Here is a 23,679-nt window from a genome sequence, read left to right as displayed (position 1 = left end):
GTGACTTTTAGGGACCAGTTGATCACCGCCATCAGTATGACAATAACGTCAAACTTATCTAGCAAGCCAACCGTTATTGATAAACGTGGACCAACTGATAAAAATACAAAAGTATACCCTTTGATCCTTTTAGAGATTTAAATGTTATTGCACTAACTGTAGAGGACACCAGCCCCAACACAAGTTATAATGCAAGGTCCAACAAATGTGGCAACACCTGACGTACTTTTCCTGTCTAAGGACCATCTTGCATAATCGGCATCTGAATATCCGACAAGATCGAAATGGCACTCCATAGGATACCATAGATATAGTTTGGACGTCCCAATAAGATATCATAAGATCTTTTTTACGGCCATTATATGCAATTCTTTGGAAGATGCACTACTACAGAATTCATCAAGGACATCAGTGGATGGACATCGGATTTTTGAAAAAACAGATGTAATAAGTTTGCACATCGGATTTTTATAAAAGTCTGATGTAATTATATTATATGGACATCGGTTGTTATTTTCAACCCATGTCCATTATAATGGACATCGGATTAAATTACAACCCATGTCCATATAATCCTCAATTTGGGCGCAAAATGAAAACAATTCCCCCGCCCCAAATTATTTTCACTAGCATACTGAGTCAATCTATTATACTTACTCCATATCATTCTTTTTTTTAGACAAACCCAAACCCAAACCCTTAGCTTACTCATCCCTTTCTTCTCTATCTCATCGTTCATCCCTTAGCTTCTTCACTTCAAAACCCGATCAAAAACCCAAAATCCTAGCTGCTGCTGCTGCTTCATCGTTCATCCCACTACTACAAAGAAAGGAATAAGTAACGCGTAATAGAGAACGGCCCAGTTGGATAACCGTTCTCTAGAAATAAAGAGAACGCTTTTCTTAGATAAGCGTTATGTAAAAGAAAGAATAGAGAACGCCTTTTATATTAACAGTTATCTACATTTATTAAAAAAAAAAAAAAAAAAAAAATCGGAAACCCATCTGACTTTTCCTTTATTCTTTATAATAATAATTTCCTAATAATAATAATAATCCTATTAATCTATTAATCTATGGAGTATAAACACCGTACTTCACTATTTAGCAAAACCAAAACAAAGATACAACCCCCCATGTTTTTTAACTGAACAAACCCCTTCAATCCTCACTCAGTAATCTCCATCACCCTCACTAATCAGTAATCTCCATCACCCGTCTTTCGTCGAATGTCGAGAACCGCCACCAACCGCCTTAAATCGTATATCGCATCGCAACTGTGCACCATCACTTTTCGCCTCTTCATCTGGTCCGAAATTTCTAGGGTTTGCTCACATTACTCTAAAATTTTGACGATTTATTTTTGTCAGGGTTTGAATTCCGCATATTAATCGAAAAAGTTACTTGTTTCTTTGAAAGTTGAAGGTTGGTTTTGCTAGTTTAAGGTCTTTACTTTAGTAAACCCTAGAAATTGGGGATTTTTACAATAAAGAGGAAAATTGACGGAAATGGATAGAACTGAGGTTTGTTTCTCGTTTCACATCTCTTGTATTCAATATATTCGTATTCCATGTGCTTTCCTCAGTATTTCGTATACATGCTGCAATTATTGGGCTTTTTTGTATAGATTTTATATGTCTCATTTGATTATATTAGATATTACCTCAATATCATATTTTCGTAATTGATGAACAGGGGGTCTGCCATTTTTTTTCACAGCTTCAAGAGGCCTCGGATGTCACAACCAGGATCAACCAAGGTAGCGTTCTGTTTTTCTTTCATTATTTGATCGATTTTGATTCTTTGGTATTAAGGACTATGACTTACTTGAAGCTCTTATATTGTACTATGATTTTATGAACAACAAAAATGATTATTATGCTAAACTTGATTGTTGTATGATAATGACACTAACCAAACTCAATGCCCTCCTTGATAATGGCATGTGTGCTGTGTTTGTTCAAAGTCAATTTTTTTGCTTAAAATTGTGATTTGAAACTCTACAAGCTGATGGAGGTTGATCTCAGTACTCTCTCTCAGCAGCATTACTTAAACACAAAGGATTTAATCACACGTATCACTTTTTTTCCGTATTCTCTACTCTAAATTACGTTCGTTCTTATTATTAAATCTTGATATATATGTTTGTTTTACTTTAGTTAGTCGTGCTTATTAAAATAAGCCAATAGATTCGCTTGGAAAAAAGTTGTAAATTTTTTTCTGTGGGTGACAGGACTGATATGTTGTGTTATGGTATAGGGAGTACTCATTCTCCATCCTGGTTGCTGTAAGATTCTCATTTTGAGTGATAATCGTGATTTGTATTTCTGTTTTTGTAGCTGAATTATTTGAGAATTTGTTCATTTACATTTTAGTTGCGTTTGTATTACACGATTAACATTTATCATTTCGAGATGTGCGTAATTGGAGGTTAATGATGGGATTAATGCTCATCGAAGTTCTTGAAATGAGATTATCAAGTACACATGCTGCCTCACACTTTTCTAATATTTTCAAAGGATTGATTCTGATTTTCTCTACAATTCTAAACCCTAATTTTCAGAGTTTGATTTATCATGGTTAAGTACTCATCGTGATTCGGGATTTTCACCATACCGCTCATTGTAATTGTATCTTTTTCTCACTGGAGCCACTCACTAGAATTGTATCTTACGCTCACCACGACCTCGCTGATTTTAATTTTGTCATTTAAGTATGAATATTTATGTCATATTTTTATAGGTGATTGCTGCATCGGGACCTGTTAAGCATGAGGACTGAACTTGTGGACCAAGTGAAGAAGGTTTTCACTAAGCTGTTTGGTATGTTTTTCACTGCTGGCAATCACATATTCACATCTCTCGATTAGTGATGGTTGCCTTTAGGTAGATTCTTATCTTCCTATTACTCTAATTTTCTTAACAATCTCTACTGATAATTATTTCTCAATTATTTCTAAAATTGTTGATTATCCTTAAACTTGGTGATTAGTGGAACATCTTAGTTGTTGGGTATAACAGTGAGCTTATATTCTGATCAATTTTATTGTATTGTTATAAGCTTACAACATGACATCTCCAAAAATATTCATGTACTTCTGAAAATTTCTTATAGTTCCTTTGAGTTATGCACATAAATAAATGTTCAACTGATTAGAACATTAAAAATGGCAACTATTATTGGCTGACAATCATTTATTTGAAACCATGTTTATATTTAGATCGGTAAGAGTATACGGCTACAATGGTGGGGAAAGAATGCGTTCTCAAGCACCGCAATGGCTGCAACATAATGTAAGTTGTTGCTTATTATGACGACAAATTCAATGTCTGATCATCAATCACTTTTAATTGACAAAGTCATGTTATTGGTTTAATTCTTGTCGAGTTGTTGTTTTAGTGTGCTCGTCAACAAGGTGTTGTAGAATGCGGGTACTACGTCATGAGGTACATGCTGGAAATCGTCACGCGTTCTAATCCAACAAAAGCTATCAATGAGGTCAGTTTCGACATTATAGCAAAACTCGGTATTTTTTCAAGTAATTATCCTACTTTGACCCGCTTGCCTATACGCATTGTGGGCGAACCTCGCGCCAATTCAATGAGCTAGTCGTCGCACCCTCTTCCCTTAATTATTAGCTTATATGAAGCCGCCCTTGTGAGGCCATGTCTCGATCGCCCCCCATTGTCATTAATATGCATTACAGGTTTTTCAAGACACCACGCCATATTCACAAGAAGAATTAGATGAGGTTCGGGACTTGTGGGCGAACTATTTTCTCAATATCTAGCCGTAGATAGCTAGCTAGCGTAGTAATGTATTAGGTAGTTGCATTTTGAAAAACTGATTACATGATCTGCAAGACCATATGTTATGTTGGCTGGGATTTGTTATGCCCTTTGTTGTTGTTCGTTAGTTGTTGAATTCGGATGACGGAGACGGTTGCGTTGTATGTTGATTGGGATCGGTTTTTATTAATTGAAATCGATCATTTTGGTTGAATGGCAGTTGGCATGTTTTGTATTAATGTTTTGGCATTCAAATTGGTGTAATGCAATATGAATTGGCCTGCTCTTTTCAAATTCTTAAAAAAAAAAAACAATATAAAGGACAGCGGATTTATAAAAGTTCGATGTAATTCTAGCTTCAAAGGACATGGGCTTTCTATAAAAATCTGATGTACATTACACATATGGACATCGGATTAATGTTAAAATCTGATGTTCATTACTCATATGGACATCGGATATATTTAAAAATCCGATGTGCATATATTAATGGACATCGGTTTAAAGTCCCATGTCCATTACACCCCATATGGACGGGACTGAACTCTACATCGGCCTATAATCCGATGTCCATGTGTCTAGAAGTCCGATGTCCTTCATGATTTCTGTAGTAGTGATGATTGATATCTCGCACAAACACATACGCTAAACATGATATCTGGTCTACTTGCAGTTAAATATAGCAATGACCCAATCTTTCCTCGGTAAGTTGTTTTATCAACAGATTTACCGTCTTCATCTAAAGTCAATTTCTTGTCTGCGACCATTGGAGTAGGTATAGCATGGAAATTTTCCATTCCGAACTTTCTAATTAACTCCTTAATATATTTCTGTTGATGAATCTTTATTCCTTCCTCAATTTGTTGAATTTGTAGACCTAGGAAGAATTTCAATTCTCCCATCATACTCATCTCAAATTCGGAAATCAACTCCGAAAAATACTTGCATAGATTACGGTTAGTTGACCTAAAAATAATATCGTCAACGTAGATTTGAAGAACCAAAACATCAGATTCCTCGATTTTTAGGAATATTGTCTTATCTACATATCCTCTCTTAAATCCACTGTCAAGTAGAAATTTCGATAATCTGTCATACCAGGCCCTTGGTGCTTGCTTCAATCCATACAAGGCCTTGTCTAATTTAAAGACATGATCTTTAAATTTGTTATCCATAAATCCAGGAGGTTGTTCTACGAAGACTTCTTCTTGTAGGTACCCATTTAGAAACGCTGTCTTGACATCCATTTGGAAGAGCTTCATTCCTTTATGAGCTGCAAATGCTATCAGAAGTCTAATAGCTTCAAGACGAGCCACATGTCCAAATGTCTCGCCATAATCTATTCCTTCTTGTTGATTATAACCTTGTACCACCAATCTTGCCTTATTTCGAACTATGACCCTGACATCATCTAGTTTATTTCTAAACACCCATCTGGTTCCAATTACAGATCGATCCTTGGGTCTAGGAACTAAGTGCCAAACTTTGTTCCGTTCAAATTATTGAAGCTCTTCTTTCATAGCTATAATCCAATCTGATTCTGCAAGAGCTTCCTTAATATTCGTTGGTTCAATTGTTGATAGAAACGAATAGAAAGAGCAGAAATTGTTTAAGGATCGTCGCATTTGAACAACCTTTTTAATATTACGAAGTATGCTTTCCATAGGGTGTGAACTCTTATATTTCCATTTTGTTGAAGTACTTGGTTCTTCAACATTTGAACTTGATCCAACTTCATTTGGCTCAGAGTTTAAGGACGTTCCCCTTGAATCCAATCCCGGTGTTATAGTTGAGTCAGGTATGACTTCAGACTCATTACCTTGATTTGGATTCAATGTTATAGTAGCATCAGCTATAACATTGGGTTGAGAACCCTCATCTTAAGACAAAGTTATAGTATCATCAACTATAACTTTAGTTCTCTTCTCTTTGTCATTTTAAGAATGATCAAGCTCATCATTTGTTCCTTCAATCTCCTTGTCCTCAATTTCCAATTATGGAGGATCATTTTTGGAAAGACGAAAGTCAGGTTCATCCATGTCTTCTTCCTCATCCTGTAAGGGCTTATCAAACACATTATCTTCATCGAAAATAACATGAATAATTTCTTCAATACAAAGTGTTCTTTTATTGAAGACCTTATAAGCCTTGCTATGATCCGAAAAACCTATAAAAATAGCCTCATCACTTCTAGGGTCGAACTTACTTAACCTATTTTTACCATTGTTATGAACAAAACACTTACTCGCAAAACAACTAAGATGAGAGATATTAGGTTTACGACCTCTTAGAAGTTCATAAGGGGTTTTCTTTAGGATAGTGTAGATACCTTGTTTCTACACCTTCCGCCAACCACCCAGTGATGATTGGGCCGCATGTTTGGAACGCGGAATGATTTATGATAATTCGTAAGTTTATCACCAATTGATAGCTCAAACACTTGTGTCTACCCCTTGGTCGTCATCTACGTGCCGATACGGTCATTTTGACGGTAATTAGAGTTCATTTGGAGTCCTGGTAAAAAACCGCTTCATTTTCTAAGAAACCGTTTAAAATGCCGAGTCGGAATAATCTAGAATATTCCGGATATTTATTCCATAAATTAAATTTATATCTTTTGGTAAAATATATCTCGTATATCATATTTTAAGGAATAAGGAAGTATAGATCTACCGCAATTCCATAATAGAAACGCGGAAATCGTTCTTCCGCAGGAGGAAACCTCTGGGGAAATAACGCAGCAGGTGTTGCGCGTCTTTGAAGGATCGCAGCAGCTGCTACGCCTCTTCTCCAGCTTGTTTTCACTGTTTACAAAATATTTCCATGATTTCTTTCCAAAGTTTGAGTCATTCCAAAACTCTTCACATTGTTTAGTATAAATAGAGACCTCCGGTCTCCATATTTTTTCACGCGAGTGTCCGCCCTTCTCTTCTCCCTTTGCATTCTAGACCGTGCTATAAGCTTTCGACGCCTACGTGCTTGATCAATCGACCACGTAAGCTTAGATCATTTTGAGTTCCAGTTAAGTTGCATGACCGACCAATTTGACCACTACACATCAATCAATTAATTAATCTAAAATCCTCCAACGAGGGCACTTTCTACATACATTCGAGTCGAGCAATTACTAACGTTAACTTAGTTAATCTCGTTTCGTCAAACATGTAAGTCTGAGGGTGTAATCCCATCTTTTATTGTTTTTTTATTTTTGTATCAATTAATGTAAGATTCATGTCAAAAATACATTTAAAACCGATTTTAAAAACCTTTATTACAAACTGTTTTTACGAAACAGCAGTTACCAAACGTCGAGAAGAAACGCAGCTGCAGCTGCGCCTCTTTGAAGGGCCGTAGCACCTGCTGTGCCTCTTCAAGAGGTTGTCGCTTCTCCTGCTCTTCTTCTTCTTCCTCGGGTTTCTGCTGTTCTGTTCTTTTCGGCTTATTTTTCTTATTTTCTTCCCTTCCTTTGTATATAAACCATGTTTTGATCATTCCTTTCAATAATAACGTTTTATTTTCGACTTAAATCCCTTATAAATCGATATTTGCGGGTTTTCGTCACTAAATCAAACTCGGATATTGAAGACTCGATTTGTCCATATCAAGTCTCCGGAATTCGTTCTTTGTATATGTTTCCGTTGTTTATTTTCAGATTATCAATTTATTTCAAAGTTCCTTCCTTTTATGTTTCCGATATCGTAAATAAATTTAATTCATTTTTAACTCGTTTTAATTCGTTTAATTCGTGTTTATCACTTTTGTGACGTTGTTAGTATGTAATTAACCCGCTAAATCACTTTCACTCGAGTTTCATATCAATATCAATCGTAAAACATACCAAAGATCATTAACTACCCGCGGTTCTGACTTCACAGCCAGAGCTAAACTCAACAACAGACGCAGGAATAGCTGTGCCTCTTCTAAGGGACGCAGCAGATGCTGCGCCTGTTCTGAGATGACTTCTGTCCCTGAACTTCCGTTCTCGCTTTGACGTAGCTATAATTAGGTATTAATTAACTACTAATCGTAATAACACCTTTAGTCTGACCTTTTTTGTCACTTTAATTTCAAACTTCTATTTTCTTTTCTTCAAATTTCCGTTTCGAGTGTATTTTTGACGTTAATCACGAAATCATTGTAATTTATTGTAATTTTAATTATCGCTATTTATTTATTGTTTATTGTATGATTTATTTTCTTGTTTTTCACATGTAATGAATTCTAATTCCCAATTCGACACGATTGAGTGCTAATTACGTGTTCACCGACATAGTTTAATTCACATGCTAGGACTAAAATGTTGGATGTTGCATTGCATGCATATAGTCGACAACATATCAAATATGAATAACTTTCCTAATCATTAGTAGAGGCTGCTATCGAGGTGGGAGAGATTAGGTGTTTAATTTACGAGCTTCCTAATACGTACCCTCATCCCTTACTCCATATCTCTGTGAACATCCGTGTTCACTGGCATCAACGAGAGTCATTCTAGACATAGAATGCTAAGGGTAACGAGTTCTTAGTGTTCATGTCACTACTTTGTGTCTTGACATGGCACGAGGTATTCGAACGGTTCCAATTTCCCATAAAAATTGGTGGCGACTCCATAAATGCAACGCTTGTCCCCAAGCGTCTCCGCGCGAGCCACGGCGTGGCCCATGTCCACAGTTTGCCGACTCCGCTGGGGAACGTACACTTACATGTTACCCAGGGTGCAACTTGAACAAGGTTAGGGAATAATTTATACGATACAGTTGTCGGTTTTCATTACTCGACCTTCTTAGGTCATTTTATTCGGCCTTCCTAGGCTTAACCCAACCCATTCGATCAATTGTCCCGTCTGGACGGCCCAAATTCTTATTTGGGCCTAAGGATAGATAGTGATTGACGTCAACCATACCGTGGACATACTCTTGTTTGTATCAAGGGCTTTCAGTACTCGAGGAAATGGACTAGGAACCGACCTTACTCGTGTTTGGTACGGACCTCTCCACAGACCAGGGTTTGATTGCTTGGTATGGCAACCCACCTTTTTTAAGCCAAAACCCTTTAAATGCACTCAGCATACCGTTATAATGCCTGTATGAATGTTTGTACCATATACGTGATCACCATTTTGTAAACAAAACCATGACGAAATTACTGTAAAATCAAAATCCCTTTTAAAAAATAAATGTTTTAAAAAGTGGCCTAAAATAGCGCAAAATGAGTCGAAACTCTGTCCAAGTGTCCAGTCAAAACTCGGGCCTCAAAACTCATTTAAAAAAAAACTCATCTCAAGTCAGCACTCCTACAACTACACTACAGTTGCCTAGGACAGACATTTCAAAATTTGTCATTTTCAAACCTCACTTAACACAGTGGCACACTCCCACTTCACTAGTCGAGCCTTTTTTGAGTAAGTGTGCTAAAATGGTCGATCGTGTTTTGATTCGTCATCGTTTTCCTATCCGCAGTTTCCAAGATGCCTGGAACTAGTCACGCAAGTGTTAATGGACAACCCCAAAATGGTAATGATCTAATCCTAGCTGCGCTCGTCCGTCTCCAAACAAGCCAAGACCAAGCTTATGCTCGCCTCAATGCTACTGAAGGCTGAATTGTTGCTGTAGAAACTAGACTTCCTCCGGCGGAGAATGATGTTTCCGACATGAGCGTGCATGATAACCTTCCCCTATTATTGAACAACAAGAAGTCAACCCCTCACTAGGTCCTACTGAAGCTGAAAAACGACTCCAATACTTGGAGGAACAACTAATGTACCTTAAGGTAGATGAAATCTACATGGAGAATAATAGCAAGTATGAGGCGGTAAATGCTCAATTGCCTACCAACTTCAACATGACTGACATCCCAAAGTTCAAGGGGCATGAAAATCCTTTGAACCACATTCGTGCCTTCAAAGATTATATGTCTATCAAAGGCATTCAAACCCGAGATGTTCCTAAGGATCTTTCCTTCATCTCTCGACACTACTCCTAAGCAATGGTTTTACTCTTTGGAGCACAAGAAAATTGCAACTTGGGACGTTGCCGCAATTGAATTCACTAAACAATATGCGGATAATGCCGAAATACAAGTCAATATGCGCACTCTAGAGGTTCTTTCCCAAAATGAGAAAGAAAGCTTCACCGACTTCCTAAGTAGGTGGAGGAAGATTAGCACACAACTTGTTGAACGCCCAGATGAAGCCACTCTTGTGGAAAAGTTCGTGGATAATTTGAGACCTATTTATTTAAACCATTTGAGGTACCAAAACATAAAGTCTTTCAATGACTTGACTGTGCTAGGAACAAGAATCGAAGACGACATCCGAAAGGGGCTCCTGTCCAAAACGGTAGGTCTCGGATACCAGGGTTCAATGAGTCGTTCTTATGGTTCCACTAGCAAGACCGATGAGGTTAACCTTGTCGAATCATCTAAGAAGAATAACCCACCAAGGAAATTCACGAACATTGGTGATTCATATTCCAACGCTCTGAAAAGGCTCATGGAACAAGGTAAGCTCCAACCTATAGGACCTACGCCTGACCCGGAGAAGAAATCTAAATCCTGGGATGAGAATGCGTACTGTGAATATCATAGAGGCGAAGGACACGATACAGAGAGATGCTTCAAATTGAAACATGTCATCCGAGATATGATTGAAGATGGTCGTTTACCCATACCTCCCGGAGGTAAGTCTAACAATACTCAGAATCCTCTTGGAGTTCGGATGATCACAGATGAAGAATCCACCTTGGATTGTTCACACCTCATTTCTCCAGTCGAGGATGAGATTCATGCACTAGAAAATGAAGGGAGCTATTCCACCATCTCTGCTACCATTGTCGATTTTATCGCATGGGCAAAGAGTGTAAGTAGGCAAGTTTCAGAAAAAGAAGCTTTAGTGGCATCCCTACGTGACCCAAATGCCAAACATAAGGGAAACGTGCCACTAGCTCTAAGTCTATCTCAAGAGTCCATGATGCAAGAGTTGATCGCAGTAGTTGACAATCTAGTCGAGCAAATAATCAATCTGGAAGCTGAAATCAGTAGGTTGAGAGAACTCAGTATCGTCAACGGAATACGGGCTGATGACGATGAAGATGAATACCTTACTCGCCCAGGGCGTCCATATCAAAATGTCTCTCAGAACGGTCCTACCTTAAATGGTCCAGTTACTAACACCAATGTTATCACACCAAATGATAGCGAAGATACATCTACTGACCATCTATTAAAACAACTACAGACGATAAAGGCTGATCTTTCAGTCTGGCAATTAGTTGCGAGTTCATTTCCCCAACGCCAAGCTTTACTGCAAGCATTGACTAAACTGAACGTAGCGCACAACTCTACGCCTGATGACGTAGTCAACTTGGTCTTCCAAGACTCAGTTAAACTAAGTAACCCAGTTACTTTTTTAGATGAGGATTTGCCTCCTTTCGGCGCCAGTCATAACCTCGCTCTATATATCACAGTCACATGCTTAAAGAAGAACGTACCAATGCCTTTAGTGGATGATGGCTCTGCAGTCAACGTCATACCACTAAAGACAACACATAAGTTGGGCATAAAAGAATCAGATTGGACTCCTACCAATCAAAGTGTTCAAGCATACGATGGAACACGACGTAAAGTAGTAGGGATAATCAACCTCACTATAGCAACATGACCAATCGAGCGAAAGGTTAATTTTCAGATAGTGGACATTGAGGCATCCTTCAATATACTTCTGGGAAGACCTTGGAATCAAGCTTCCAAAGCAGTAACATCCACCTTACACCAGAAGATCAAAATTCCTCTACATGGCAAAGTAGCGACGATCACTTCGTCACCTATCAAGGCTATGATAGAGAAAATGTCAAGCAACCAAGTGGTCACATACCCAGTATACGAGCTTGGAGGATTTCGGAGCATAAATCTCGTAGAGATAGAATTGGCACCTCTATACTTCAACCCATACTCCAATTTGTTGGTCAACCACATACTCAAGTCCCAGGGATATTTTCCGGGAATGCAATTAAACCCCACCAAGAAGAATACCTTTGCACCTTAAAAAGAAGGAAACTCTCAAAGGATACCATTAGGATTGGGATACAAGCCCACGAAGGTAGAAGCCTTAGAAAAGCTTACTCAGTTCCAAAATCGTAAAGATAGAGGAATCCAGATGTGACCATATCTCCCTACCCTAAATGGATACTTCATTAGGGAGGGGAGTCAAGAATACTTTCACTGGTTTCCTGAGCCTTGGCATTATAAGGGAGTATAACTAGCTGGAATCGAGGTCTTCCACGATTGCTACTTCATCCCTTCAGAAACGGTTCCTACTATCAAAACTCGTCAAACACCTTGTTTAGACGAACAAGCTGTTAGCCTTCTGTTTGGAGAAGACCGATTCGTCAGAGCTGCGCAGGATGAGGTCATTACCATGATACTTCAAGTTGACCATTTCAACCCTACAACATTGATCACTGACACTAGCCCGAATCAGTAGAAAGGATAGAGAAATTCAATCAAATGGACTAAAAACCAAGAAAAGCTCTTCAAAGTCACTACTGGAGAAGGAGAGATGTTCAAAGGAGAACCTGAAGACGACGAATTCGAGTCTGAGTTAGAGTCGGAGTCGGAATCAGAGTCTGAGTCTAGAGAAGTCGCTAGAGAGTCTTCTTCTATCGTCACTCCCCATCCCCTTGTTTCTCCTAGCATAGCATCAAATAGTAACAGTAGCTCTGGAAATGTCCCAGCAGCTGTCCCTTTACCGCCACTGACTACTGAACAGATGGCTTCTTTGTTTCAGCTATTTTCAAAATTTAATATGAATAAATCAGATTCTGCTTACTCCTTGTGTTTTTCTGAATGCAATTCTATTTACGATGATAATGAGGATGATCCTGACCCAAACTCGGTCGAATTACCTCCCCATATAATTAAAGAAATACTAGAAGAGGGGGAAGGGGCACCAGTTATAGAGAACACCGAACCCATCAACGTAGGAACCGAACTAGAACCCCAAGAACTTAGGATAGGGACGACCTTAAACCCAACTGAAAGGGCCAATTTCATCGACCTCCTACACGAGTTCAAGGACATTTTCGCTTGGTCTTACAAAGACATGCGAGGGATCGATAAGGATATTGCAAAACATCGAATTCCAATCAAACCAGGTTTCAAACCCGTAAAACAGAAACTCCGTCGGATGAGGACCGAATGGGCTCTTAAGATCAAAGAAGAAGTCAATAAGCAATTCAAAGCCGGGTCCATCAAAGTTTCCGAGTATTCAGACTGGGTGGCTAACATAGTCCCCGTACCTAAAAAGGATGGGCGAATTCGAGTTTGTGTTGATTTCAGAGACTTGAACAAAGCAAGTCTAAAGGACGACTTCCCTCTAACACACATCGACATATTGGTAGATAATACAACAGACCACGCATTGTTATCCTTCATGGATGGGTGTGCAGGGTATAATCAAATCAAGATGGCCATAGAAGATATGCATAAAACAACATTCGTCACTCAATGGGGCACATATTGTTATACAGTTATGCCATTTGGGCTAATTAATGCCGGAGCTACATATCAACGCACTGCGACTACATTACTACATGAAATGATGCATAAAGAGGTAGAAGTGTACGTGGATGATATGATTGTCAAATCCAAAGTAATGAAGGGGCACATCGACAACCTTCGCAAATTCTTCCTGAGACTGCAAAAGTACAACATGAGGCTCAATCCTCAGAAATGTGCATTTGGAGTAACGTCAGACACGCTTCTGGGATATGTCGTCAGCCAGAGGGGAATAGAAATTAATCCATCCAAGATCAAGCCTTTAATCGAAATGCCACAACCCCAAATAGAGAAGGAGGTTAGAGGATTTCTGGGCAAGGTACAGTATATTAGTCGATTCATATCGAAACTCACTATGATATGCGAACCTATTTTCAAAAACCTCAATAAAATAGATCATACCATATGGGATGACGACTGCCAATAGGCACTTGACATAATTAAGGAGATGTTGGCTAAACCACTAGTGCTAATGCCTCCTCAACGAGATCAACCTCTTGGTTTATATCTTACAGTCACCGAAACAACCATGGGGGCTATGCTCGCACAGACTGTTGGAAAAGAAGAAAGAGATATCTACTACCTTAGTAAAAAGTTCTAAGAATACGAGTATAAGTACACGCCTCTCGAAAATACATGCCTCGCTCTTGTGTGGGCAACAAAGAAGCTACGCCACTACATGCTTAGCTACTCTGTCAAGGTGTATTCTAAAATGGATCCCGTCAAATACCTCTTCGAGAAACCCATTCTCAATGGACGTTTGGCAAAGTGGACCTTAATGCTCACAGAGTTCAATCTCAAGTACATACCTCTGAAAGTCATAAAAGGGCACGCCGTTGCCGACTTTTTCGCAGATAATCCTATCAACGATACCCAAGCAATAGACATGTGGTCATTTCCAGACGAGGATATTCTACAGACCAGTGTAGACTCTTGAGATCTTTATTTTGATGGGGCATCGAATTTAAGAGGATTTGGAATAGGAGTGTTGCTCATTTCTCCTGAAGGCGAGCATACACCACTTTCTGTCAAACTCGACTTCGAGGTGACAAATAATGTGGCTGAATATGAAGCTTACCTCATCAGTCTACAAGCAGCGGTAAGCTTAGGCATTAAGAATCTTCGAGTTCACGGGGACTCCTCCTTGATCATCAACCAAGTTACAGGATCTTGGAAAATTCAAAGTGAAAGTCTGGCACACTATCAGGCTAGGATAGATCAAGTCGCCCAATTCTTCGATCAGGTCACTTATCTACACCTACCTCGTGAAGAGAATCAATTTAAAGACGCTCTTGCTAAACTTGTAGCCTTGATCAATATGCCAGACAACATGGTCGAAATGTCTTTATGCATCAAACGACGGTCAGAACCAGCCTATGTACACCACCTTAGAAATGAAGAAGAAAGCTCAGAAGAACCCTGGTTCCAAGCCATTCTAAACTTCAAACTCAATGGTACATACCCACCAGATATGGATAAGAGGGGAAAATGCGCCATACGCCTACTAGCCTCTCAATACATCCTCATGCAAGGAGAATTGTACAAAAGAACACCTATTGGTGTTATCTTGCGTTGCCTTGATCAATCACAGGCACAAAAGGTGATGGAAGAAGTTCACGATGGAGAGTGCGGTCCTCACATGAGTGGACCCATGACGGCAAAGAAAATCACGCGTCTGGGATATTACTGGACTACAATGGAGTCAGATTGTATTAAGGGGGTGTTTGGTTGGAGCTTTTGGAATGGATTGGAATGGATTCAAGTCATTCCAATGTTTGGTTGGACCATTTTGGAATGGAGTTAGATACCTGATGGATTCTAACTCCATTCCAACCCCTTGGAATCTCATACCCATCTTTCTCCCCAAGGTTCCAACTCCATTCCATCCCACACATTATTATTCCCATTCCCGAATTGAACCAAACAACTTTAAACATGTATGAGGTTCTAACTCCATACCTCCTTAGAGTTAGAATCCATTCCATTCCATACCTAATGCTTAAACCAAACGCCCCCTAAATATGTCAGACATTACCATAATTGCCAAATCTTCGGGAATGTGCAACATGTTCCTCCCTCAATGCTTTACACTATGACATCTCCTTGGCCATTTTCTGCTTGGGGAATCGACATCATTGGGAAGATCACGCCAGCTGGGATAGGAGGTCACTGTTTCATTTTGTTAGCAATCGACTACTTTACTAAATGGGTCGAAGCAGCATCTTACACTAGTCTCATGGCCAAAAATGTGGCAAAGTTCATACAAACCAATATCATTTGCCGATATGGTTGCCCACATGAAATCATCAATGACAATGGGTCACATTTCCTGGCCGAGACTGAGCAATTGCTAGCCAAATACAAAATCAAACACCACCACTCCTCTCCTTATAGACCTCAAACTAACTGCGCGGTGGAGGCAGATAACAAAAATGTCGTCATGATCCTCAAGAAAATGATCCACAATTAACGATATTGACCTAGCAAAATACCTTTTGCACTATGGGGTTATCGCACATCAGTTAGGACGCCCACTGGGGTCACTCCTTTCTTTTAACCCATGGCATGGAAGCTGTGCAACCAGTTGAATTAGAAATCCCGTCCCTATGCGTCTTGCTCGAAAGTCAAATACCAGAAGCTGAATGGACTAGGGATCGGTACGAAGAACTCATCCTATTGGATGAAAGAAGGTTGCGCGCATTACATAATGTACAAACATATCGTCACGTATCAAACGAGCCTTTAATATATGGGTTAAGCCCAGGAACATCAAAGAAGGAGACTTAGTGCTCAAATCAGTCAGAGCTCTCCTACCTGTCGATCCACGAGGAAAGTTTAAACCTAACCGGGCCGGACCTTTCTTAGTCAAGTCCATACTCTTTGGGGGTGCGGTTAGGATTACAGACGTAGATGGGAATGAATTTTCTAACCCCACCAATCTCGACCAATTGAAACGATACTACCCTTAGCATAGGACAGAAAACGCGCCTCGCGTAACCCACGTGCCGCTCATGCGAAGCGAAATAAAACCGGTCCCTGGCCAGCTAAAGCTTATGTCACTATGCTCTTGCGTTTTGACATTTTGACATCCTCATATCATCAAATAAATTGAATTGTACTCCCTTTAGGAGTAAGTAAAAAGCACATGCTTGTTTTATCTAAAGTTCATTACAAGCTCTTACTTCGAACAATTATTCTTTTACATTTACTCGAACAACGTTGATTTAATTTTTTCTAATAAATACATAGGCAATCCTTCACAGGATACAATCCATTATTTATTTATTTTAATGTAAACAGAAGGACATTTGCATTTGCATTTGAAATTCGACAAGAATAATAAGAGAAAATCATAATAGTTTCTTAACTAGCTAATCTTTTATTCATTGTTTCATAAATAATAATAATATGCCAAATACATATAAAATATAATGTTAGGCTAGGATTCTAAAAACCCCGCCGTTTATTACAGATTAATAATAAATAATACTATAATAAATGACTAAGGCTTTTCTTCAATTTTCCCTTTGCCTTTGTCACCCTTATCATACTTCTTGTCTCGACCACGAGCCAGGCGCTCTTGTGCTATCTCCGACCAAATCACCAAAGGTCTCTCTCGCGGTCTAGCCTTACCATTTCGATCCATCACCATCTCTACGACAGGAGCAGCTCTCGGTTTCTTCGACGGACGAGCAACTAAGAATTCGGCTTCTTCTTCCTCTTCAGTCAAATACTTTTGATTCTCCTTTGCTACTTCGTGGATCTTGTAATCCAGAGGCTCGTGTTTCCCCAGCTTCTCACGTTCTTCGGGAGTACCAGGTTTTCTCCATTTCAAGTATGAGTCAGATACCCATAAAGAGCCAATAGGAACTGGTATGAACCACATGTTCTTATGAGCCCACCTAATTGCCCACTCTCGACAAGACTCCAAAGTATGTTCCAATGCAGTTTGAGGTACGGTGTCCAACTTCGGAATTTTCTACTTCAGGCCCACTTGCCTCATGAATCTCTCCGGGAAAATGCAAATCATAAATTCCAAGCCAGGGATGCGAACTGACCATGTCGAGTCCAAAGTTGAAACTCCAGTGACTGTCCTGAGATGCCACCATGGCATAACCCATCGGATTAAGGGACCACCTTCACTCTTCAGCTTATTTTCCCAGTAGTTGCATACCCGAGTGAAGTCCACCATATAGAGCCTAGTTCTCATTGCAATTGATCGAGCATGATACCCTGGCACGTTAACTGGGGGCTCAAACCGCAGCCGTTCCATCAGCCATACCTACAAAAGAAAACGGGAATTAATGCTCATGTTTCAACACGAAAAAAAAAGACAAAAAAGGACGGCTTAAAGAAGTAGTAGGTTCTTACCTGCAGAATGACAGGACTTCTTAAATAAGAAAGCTCGCGGATGGCCTTTCTGTTATCCAGTCCAAGAATGGTCTCCCCTAAGCAAAGGCATGCTGGGCTCTTGCGCAGCTCCATTTGTTCCACTAGGCTCAGAAAATGGGGATCACCTCTCATGTTATCATCAACATGCCCTCGAAGGACATAGCAATGAAGTAGACAAAACCCGAAGGCCCTGCGTCTCGCAACATAAGAAATAGAAGGGTCCTCCCTATTTATAAATCGATCGATAAAGTCAAACATGCGGACACCTTTTGAGGTCACAAGACGGTCTACCTCAGCCTTGGTCAATCCAAGCAAGTCCTTAAATTTATTCTTATATCCTTGAGAGCTAAGGGGTACAACCGGTGCATTTTCTGGATCCCATCCTCCAATAACAGCTATTTCTTCAGGAAAAGGACAAATATTGCCTTCAAGAAAGGCAAACACGTGAAAATTTGGGTCCTAATACTCAAGACAAGCATCCAAGAAGGGCTTCACAACTATCACTAATTTGAGACTCAAGGGATCGATCCAAGATTAAAAGCACCCATGTCATGTTTCTCAACATTTGTGAATTCATTCGTCCACTCTTTGAGACGGTTCTCAAAGGCATCCATAATTTTGAAATTTTTTTGAGAAGATATAAGAGCTTTTATGTGATAGACGGAAGAAAGAAGAAGTAATTGTGTGAATAAAAGCTTCCCCGAAGTCTCTATTTATATTATTCGCAATTTCCTAATTTCTGTCAAGGTCTGCCAAACTAGGGAAATGACGAAGTATCTGCTGCGCCTCTTCGAAGAGTCACAGCTCTTGCTGCGCCTCTTCCCCAGGCCCTCTTCCGTATTTTTCAGCCTTGGATCTTTCCTAATTTACTTCCGGCTATAATTTCCTATTCCTATAGGATCTTAATTTGGTAATTCCGTCAAACTACCAAGTTTTATGTTTCCTAACTTTTTTCGGGTTCGCTTTTCGAGATAAAGTCGACATTTTCGCCAATCGAGCACACTTACCCATTTTCTTTTATTTTCTTTTTTAGGGGAATCATTTCACTCCTCGTGTCATTTTTCACTCTTATACATTTATTTTAATTTTCTTTTTTAGGGGGTAGTCCTCCCTACTGTCCGGTCATTTTCGCTCATTTTTGGGCACTCTTTTACTTTTTCTTGCGCCAGTTTAAGCCACCTATATGCTACATGTTTTACGTGTAAATTCTATGTAAATTTCAGCAGCATTACGGCATAAACCGTCATCTACCAAACCTGTTCCTTTAAGCTAACCTGCAAGAACAGAAAACACCCAGCAGCAAAGGCACTCAGGCCGTTATATACACAACCAAAAGAAGGTATATACATCAAAATGGGGGCTCTCGCCCAAAACAGAGTCCGAAAATCCAAAATGAAGTCCAAAATGTATACAAGACAACATAAAAAGAAGGGCAGCTACTCCTGGTCGCTACTCAACTCAGGTACGGTCGCTTCAAGGGAAGCGATCTCAGGGTCTCTGACCTCAAGCTCCCTCAACAGATGAGCCGTCTCCTCCCGGGAGTCCGCCAGCTCCCGCTCCAATTCACGCTCTCCCTGCGTACAAATGAAGAAATGCCTCATTTCAATAAAATGCAAGAAATTGTAACAAAATTCAAAAACGAAATAAAGGGAATCAGAGGTTCATACCTGTCATCCCCGGCCACTAGCAAGTGCCTCGATAGCTGTAGCCCACAGCCGGTTTGCCACCCTCCACAATGTCACATAACGAGACGGTGCCACCTGCATTCAAATATAAAGAAGGTTCAAGAAGAGCAAATGCATTCCTATGCGATAAAATAATAAAGACAGCCAAAGTTGGGGGCTTACCCTTCTCACCAAGTGCTGCCACTCCTCCAAATCCGCGTCTGTCACCTCCTCGCCGAAGTCACGGAGCTCTGAGATCGTCGTCATGCCCGCTGCATCAGTGTACTCGAGTGTCTCTGGGTAAGCTGGGGGGCTCGATGCCTTCCACCTCGATCTCCTACAAGGTTCAAATGGCTCTTTATTTGAGGATCGTTCGTCATTTGTCAAATCAATTCAAAAACAAGGAAAAAGGTAAAGTACGTACTTACCACGATCGGCCAGTACGCCAACCTCCGGTGAACGAACTCGGAGTACTCCTCACCAGGAAGAAGGAGGGCGTCACCAATAGCGTCAACCAAGTCAGCCTCTCCCTCGGCATCAGAAGGCTCCCTAAACATTGTCGGTGGAGGATCGATGGGAACCGTGAAGGTGTCATGAGAGCACTGCCCAGTCAAACGCTCGCCCAGGTACCACACAGGTCCCATGGACGTCCTCAGCGACAGCCGACTCGAGCACCTAGGATGAAGAACGTCGGCCACGAAAGCTGGAACGTCGGGGTAGTCCTCCCAAGGTCTGGGCACCAACTAAAATAAGGAAACAAGGGGTCATTCCTATGATCGGCTCTAAGTGGGGAGGGGGATCATTCCTATGATCACTTCTAAATAAAAGACAGAAAAGGAAAGTAATCAAATAAGGATCAAAGGCACTTACGTCCTCCAACTTCAGGGCATTCATACCCCTCCGACAAACGTCGTAAGAAGAACGCTGGCTCTTCTTATGACATACCACCCAATCCCTCACGAGAGGGTACGCCCTCGGCTCAGGCTCCATCCTCTTGGACGCGAAACTGGGAAAGTAGGAGTACACCCACGCCTGCAGACAAAATAATCATTTATTTTTTCTATAATGATGATCTTTCATAATTCAATAACGATAAAAATGAAGAAATAATGATCTTTCAATAAATGCGAGGAAAGGTTCGTACCTCCAACAAGAGTCTAGGACCGACAATAGCAGGAGAAGTCCCCTTCTCCATCAGCTCTGGACGTACCATGGCCCTCAGGTAGCGAGTGAGGATCGCAAAGCCATGAGTAACCCAGTCCCACCGACCAAGGCTACTCAAGTAATAAAGAAAAGGAAGGGCTTTGTCGACAGCCTCTCCCCCTTGTCTCCGAGGTAAATCGAAGAGAAGAACCACCATAGCCACAGACGAGACCTCTGCCCAGCAGTGCAAGGAGGGGGAGGCACCATCCTCCCATCCATCCTCACCCTCGTCAGGGTCCTACCCGCAAAGTAGTCCCTGATGTAAGAACTCGACACCAACCCGGGAACGCTGGTAGCCCCCGCTGCCAGGTTCCAGCCGATCAGTCTCCTTGTCTCGTCCGAGTCTACTCTCATGGCCGTCAACGGCCACACCAAAGTCTCCTCTCCAAACGGCAGACCCGAGATCATGCCGTAGTCCTCCAAAGTGACCCCGACCTCTCCAAAAGGCATATGGAAAGTCGAGGTCATGTCCTAGTACCGAGCAAGGAAAGCTCGAATCAGGAAAAGGTTAGCCCGAATCTTCCTTTCCTTAATCGCCCTCCAAGCTCCGACCAAAGCTCGGAAGGCTCCCAACTCGACGACGGCCTTCTCCTCCTCTGTCAGTCTCTCGAAAGCCTCCATCATCGTCGTATAGCCGAAAAAAGACCTCATGTTCCCGGCATCCTGCATCAATTCAAAGCAAAAGATGTCTTTAGCAAAGAACGAATGAGAAATGAAACGGCAAGCGAATAGGAAAGGTAACAGGAAATGACAAGTTCGAAACTTACCAAACTCCTTGCCGTCCTATAAGACAGGTGGCTCTCTGCCGCCCAAATGAAATTTCTGCCATCCCATTTCTCGGCCCACTCGGGTGCACCCACCAGCTGACCCACCATCTCCTCCTGTCTCTCGCCACCCATGAGAACAAGAGAAGGGTTGAAGTCCACATCCATGGGGGCCCTCCCCGATGTAAAAGGCACGTCACCTGCAAAAATCAAAATAGACGAGGCCGTGTCAAGCCATGACAAGCCTATTCGAGCTCGTTTCAAGCATTTTCAAGCCCTATAAGGGGATTTCCGGCCATCTTTGGCCCTTTATTCCAAAACACGACCACACACGTGGAAGGTTGGGGTAAGTGAAATCTAAGTTCATGCCTAGTTGCGGGTTTGAGTCGAAATTTCGGCAGCATTTCGCTATAATAGCGAATATGCCCTAAAAAGTGTCCTGAAAGAGTTGTCACAAATCAAAAATTCTACATGTTAAAAAGTTTACCCATTACACATGGGTTCCAAAACACCAAGTTTCATCAAAAATGGACAATCCTAAGGGCATTTTCGAAGCAATTTTCGAAACAGTTGGGAAACCGTCTCATTTTTCGCCAAATGCTCAATACTTGACGAAAATACAAAAATATTACATGGTTATGTTCCTAATAATGCCAATTATCCATTTATAGTATCAATTTTGTCAAACAAATCCATTAGAGGCAAAACCCCCAATTTTCCGACATTTAAAGAGGAAGGAACCCTAATTTTCGGCCCTAATTCAATCAAAAACGCAAATTTAAAGCAAGGATAAGATACATACCTCGATTAGTCATGATTTATGGCACGAATTGATCAAGTTTTGGTTGGAATTTGAGAGAATTTGAGAAGGTTTTGTGTTTTGAAATAATGAAATAAAACACACGGTTTATCTTGTTTTTACTCAGACAGGGACAATCTCAGGAAACGACGCAGCACTTGCTGCGCCCCTTCCAAATAACGCGGTTCTTGCTGCGCCTATTCCCCTGCACGTTTCCAGTTCAAAATTCAAAAATTCGTTATAAGTTTGTTATTCGTGGGCCCAAGTTTGGTGCGCCTCTTCTCCAACATCCTATATACTATACTTGGCTCTTTTGGGCGTTCTTTTCGTCTAGACCCACTTTATTTTTTTTTCTAAACGGACTGCCAAGCCGTCACATTTTGTTTCCTGGCAAGGACTCCTTTGAAGCCGTCACGGGCTCGTCATTTATTTTTAGCAGAATTTCGTTTGCAACAACCGAGCGGATTCCCAGCAGTGTTTAAAAACACGCCCTTATCAATATATTTATATCCCGAGCAAGAGTTCATTATAGCAAATATACTTTACTTCTCGAGAAGGAGAGTTTGTTTGGAAACAAACACAAGCAGATTCCCCCGGAGATGATTCAACCTGACATGAGTCTTCCGTACGGCCCAGTGCGGTATTTTGCGCATATTGTTCAAGTCTTCGGTCACGGCAGAAGATTTCGCAGTGTTGCTCAAATCCTTATGCCCAGCGCAGTGGTATTTTGCAGTATCGTTCGAGTCTTCATTTTCCCCAGCGCAGCAGTAATTTGCAGTATTCCTCGCTCAATATTTTTTTCACGATGATCAAGATGTTTCTAGTCGTCGATTTGTGTATTTCTCCAGCGATATTTTGCGGTGTTGCTGTCAACAATCAAGATATTACATGTTCCCCAACGAGAATTTGCTTGAAAACAGAGGCAGGCAGGTTCTCAGGTATGGTTTCTTCTTATGGCTGGTGAGCCTCCTTACGTAGTCTAATGGACTTTAAATGACCATCCCCGATAGTCGACAGACTCTAAAATGTTCCCGACGACAGGTCTTTGGTTCAGACCCCTTGAGCCGCCTCGCGTCGCCATAGTCGTCAGGTTTTAATCTTCGATTAACCTGATAGCTATACTTTAACTTTCGCCTTGTCCAAGCCTCAGTCAAAGTGGGGGCTCTGTAGATACGTTGTTTCTACACCTTCCGCCAACCACCCAGTGATGATTGGGCCACATGTTTGGAACGCGGAACGATTTATGACAGTTCATAAGTTTATCGTCAAGTGATAGCTCAAACACTTGTGTCTACCCCTTGGTCATCATCTACGCACTGATACTGTCGTTTTGACACTAATTAGACTTCATTTGGAGTCCGGGTCAAAAACCGCTTCATTTTCTAAGAAATCGTTTAAAATGCCGAGTCTAAATGATCTAGATTATTCCGGATATTTGTTCCATAAATTAAATTTATATCTTTTGGTAAAATATATCCCGTATATCATATTTTAAGGAATAAGGAAGTATATATCTAC

At 40.8% G+C, this 23,679-nt stretch overlaps 2 long non-coding RNA genes across 2 annotated transcripts; both read left to right on the top strand.

Annotated features, from left to right (window-relative positions):
* The first annotated feature begins 1,236 nt into the window (after positions 1-1,236).
* Positions 1,237-1,827, top strand: LOC141621368 (uncharacterized). The gene is made up of 3 exons (XR_012532263.1): positions 1,237-1,324; positions 1,425-1,522; positions 1,695-1,827. It is a non-coding gene; the product is annotated as an uncharacterized LOC141621368 (long non-coding RNA).
* Positions 1,828-3,176: 1,349 nt separating this feature from the next.
* LOC141621366 (uncharacterized) lies at positions 3,177-4,001 on the top strand. The gene is made up of 3 exons (XR_012532262.1): positions 3,177-3,292; positions 3,399-3,497; positions 3,706-4,001. It is a non-coding gene; the product is annotated as an uncharacterized LOC141621366 (long non-coding RNA).
* Positions 4,002-23,679: the final 19,678 nt, after the last annotated feature.

Source organism: Silene latifolia, chromosome X (assembly GCF_048544455.1).
Source record: "Silene latifolia isolate original U9 population chromosome X, ASM4854445v1, whole genome shotgun sequence".
NCBI lineage: Eukaryota > Viridiplantae > Streptophyta > Magnoliopsida > Caryophyllales > Caryophyllaceae > Silene > Silene latifolia.
The sequence above is the reverse complement of the archived record's forward strand: the minus strand, read 5'-3'. Positions and strand labels throughout refer to the sequence as shown.